General features: G+C 50.3%; 1 pseudogene; it reads right to left on the bottom strand.

The window, feature by feature from the left end:
• Positions 1 to 1,175: 1,175 nt before the first annotated feature.
• LOC136536883 (amino-acid permease BAT1 homolog) lies at positions 1,176 to 2,518 on the bottom strand (annotated as a pseudogene).
• Between the last annotated feature and the right edge of the window lie 1,172 nt (positions 2,519 to 3,690).

Raw genomic sequence — 3,690 nt, 5'->3', positions numbered from 1 at the left:
TAGAGACTAGTCGGGTGACTTATCTTGAATGTTGGGTACTGTTGCCGACTATGTCGCTTAAAGGCCGCTCATTGTGGATCTTCGGAACGAGACACTTTGTAGTACTGGTCACATACTCCGGTAAGCCTACTTCGACTAATCCGATACTAAGACGAATGCCCACGCACTGGGAGTGGAGAGATGGCGGGAGTAGCGTGTACCCTCGTGGCTGGAATGTGGCCGGATTTGAGGTGTGCTATGCTCTCAGGTGGCGTGGAGATGGCTTAGTATAGGAGGATCCGGTAGCGAGGTTGATATATGCAAGATTAAGTTCTACATATGTCGTGTGATAAGGAATCCCCAGCTGGGACTTGAATCAATTCGAATTGCCGGTGCTTCGCGGATATGGAGACTCGATTCATTACAGAAGTAATGTAGGACTAGTGAATTACTAAAATATGAGAAAAGAATGGAATGAGAAGGATTGGAACATGGGATATGAACACTTAGTTGAGATAATGAACTAAGAATACTTAGGGGTAAAAACTTGAAAATAGGATCAAGAATAGTAAGCTTTTGGCAAAGAACTTTTGAATCTTGCTACATCCTTACCTTGCCCCAACACCTGCATCTCTAAAGTCTTACACCCCCTTTACATCGGGTTAGTCTTGTTGAGTACTTTTATACTCAGGGTTTGTTAACCCTCGTTGCAGGTGAGTCACATGCGTAGGCCTGTTTTGGTCCCTGCTGCATGTCTGTGTTCGAAGTCAATGACGATGAGGAATGATGAATGGCCTTTGGACAAGGCACTAGTTTGTATGATAAATAATGATTAATGTAATATTATCCTGCTACTATGGTTGTATGACACTTATCGTATTGTAAGTTTGAAACAACTGGTTTGTAAATTATGTTATCGTAAGACTTCCGCTATCTTTTACTCTGATGTATATATTTGAATAAATTGTCATAATCTGCAATGACTGTGATTGGGATCCTGTTCGAAAAAGATTCGTGGATGATTCGGGTTTCCCGAAGACACCCGACATACCTATTAAGTTGATTGGGAACTCATGTACGCTATCAGAAGTCTGTTGAGACAACGATAAGTGCACGTGGGCCTGATTTCTCAGGAGGTTCTACCACAGTCGTCACGTGGAACAAGATGGGCAGCGCGTAGGCGATGTACAGACCCAGCGTCACGATGGACACCATGGCCTAGAATGCCACCTGGCTCCCCAGCGACTGTACATGTCGATCAGGAATGAAGAGAAATCACACGATCACATGCATGGTAGACACGTACTTGAGAAGTTGAGAGATGAGAGCGCATGCACACCGTGAGGGCCATGACGAACGCCACGGACACGGAGAGCCAGACGACGTTGAAGTGGCATATAGGACATGCGAGAACGGCATCGCCCCATCCCTGGAGAAGGCATAGCCCATCCTGGAGTTGCTGGTGACGCAGGCGGTGCCGTAGAGGAAGACGGCGACGGTGATGGTGACCAAGCAGGTGATGCCGCCGGTGCCGGTGTCGTACCTCCGGTGGAAGGTGGCGTACAGGGCCTGAGCAATGGCATACCCATCGGCGTCGTTGCCGGTGTCCAGCAGGTACAGGATGTCGGTCACCACCGATGTGAGAGCCAGCAGGTAGATCCATCCGAACACGCTGGACAGAGAGACCGAGTAGACGATCCCCATCGGCCCGTTCTAGTCCGCCTTCTTCGTCTCCTCCGTCTGCATGCGATCGTGCTCGTTCAGTTCAGATGGTCATCAGAGAACAAAGATGAACGTGTGGTGGACGGCCGGCCGGCTGGCGGCACTCCACGACGGCGACGTGTGTTCAGTTCACCATGTGAGTAGAGGTGTCATAGCCGATGCTGGAGTACTGGCTCATGAGCAGCCCGACGGCGAGGATGTAGGCCTTGCTATGGATGCCCATGCCGTTGTTGGTGTTCATGTGGGTGAAGATGAACTCGGCGTTCGCCCTCTCCTTGGCCACCGATGGAATGAGGATGACAAGGACGAACACACCTGCGATGGCGGCTGCGGCTGGGTAGAGGACAGAGTATGTTGGAAGAGGAGGAAGGATCTATTCACCCCGTTCGCGGCGCTCGCCGCGCTCTTCTGTCTCTGGATCACCGGTGCCGTCGACAGGGAGCGGATTGTCACGCTGGCGCTAGACTTCCGCAAGCGGACGTACGCGCCGCTGCCGTTGGGCTACTACGGCAGCTCCCACTTGACACGCGCGCGCGTCGACCTCGTGTCTACGCTGGACTGCCACGTCGCCGGCGTGCCGAAGGACAAGCTGTGGAGTGCCCTAGAGTGGCTCCACGCGCGACAGCAGCAGCAGGAGGGCGTGCTGACGTGCGCGGCGCTGGACCACGTGCTCATATACGGTGCGGAGTTCGAGGCCGGGGTGCCCCCAACGTGCACATCGGTGCCACGTGGGCAGGGCCACCAGCAAGGGGCTGGTGCTCGTCCTGCCCGCGGCCAAGGGCGGCAAGGCACGGGATGTGGTGGTGATGCTGCCCATGGAGGCGACAGCCAGGATCTGCCGTGACCCCGAGGTGCTCACAGAGAATGGATACGACGGTGAATGGCTATGGCAGTGACGGCCAATTGCATCGGCAGGTTTGAGTCTCACAGAGAAGAAAGAAGAGGAAGAGAAAAAAAAAGAAATAAAAAAGATAAGGGGTTAAATGCAAAGTGCTAGACATAGTCAGCGCCACAGTGGTAATGCCACGTTGGATAAATTGTCCATGTGTCCGATATGGACCTATGGTGCAGCACTTATCAAGTTCAGTGTCATAGAAATGCATTTTTCAAGTTCATGGACCTAAGTGACACCCCTTGACAAGTTCAGGGACCCCTTATATATTTAACTCTAAGTTATATGTTATAAGTCATACGATATAAGTTATATGTTATAAGTTAGCATAACTAGCATAATTTTTTTTGAAACATACGTAAGTAGGGTCTAGTTTTGTTCGTCTTGTCACATAGAACACACCGGTGCAGACGAAATTAAAAATAGATCCACCGTTCAGAAGTTATAGGCTCTGTTCGACTTACCCAGAAACCGGCTTGTTCGGCTTGTTTTTTCAGCCGGAACAGTGTTTTTCTCCCACAACAATTCAGCCAGAACAGTATTTTTCAGTCAGTTTCAGCCAAGTTTCAACAAGCCGAACGGGGCCATAGTAATTTAAAATTAATATTTTGCTTTTTTCTTGATGACGTCAGCCAAGCATGCAGCAGACTGGGTGCATGCGCTCGACCTAGCATGAGCACTGTTGCCACCATCCAATAGGGAAAGAGGTGGGAATTATTTTTTTCTATAAAAGGACACTATAGTGCATCATGTTCGTTTCGGATGAAACAATCATGTATTATAAGTTAGAAATACTATTAACTAATTTGGTGTGAGAAAAAAATATTGTTACAGCTTAAGCATCGAACCCGATAAACCATCGCCAATTAGTGGAGCCGGTCTATGGCTGGGGTGGGTACATGCCGCTACCAGATTATTTTCGGGCGAACGATGTTGCTGCCTGCTGCGACATGTTGGTGTGCCACGTCATCGTCGGCCGTGTCCGCTGCGACGGCGACGGCGCCACGTCATCAGCTGTCGATGAAGATCCGGAGGGCCCGTTCGACTCAGGATGCGTTTGGTTCGTGTTATGAGGTGGGAGGGAGCCATTCCATCCT

The sequence above is a fragment of the Miscanthus floridulus genome, chromosome 2 (genome assembly GCF_019320115.1).
Source record: "Miscanthus floridulus cultivar M001 chromosome 2, ASM1932011v1, whole genome shotgun sequence".
NCBI lineage: Eukaryota > Viridiplantae > Streptophyta > Magnoliopsida > Poales > Poaceae > Miscanthus > Miscanthus floridulus.
This window is presented reverse-complemented; position numbering and strand designations above follow the sequence as displayed.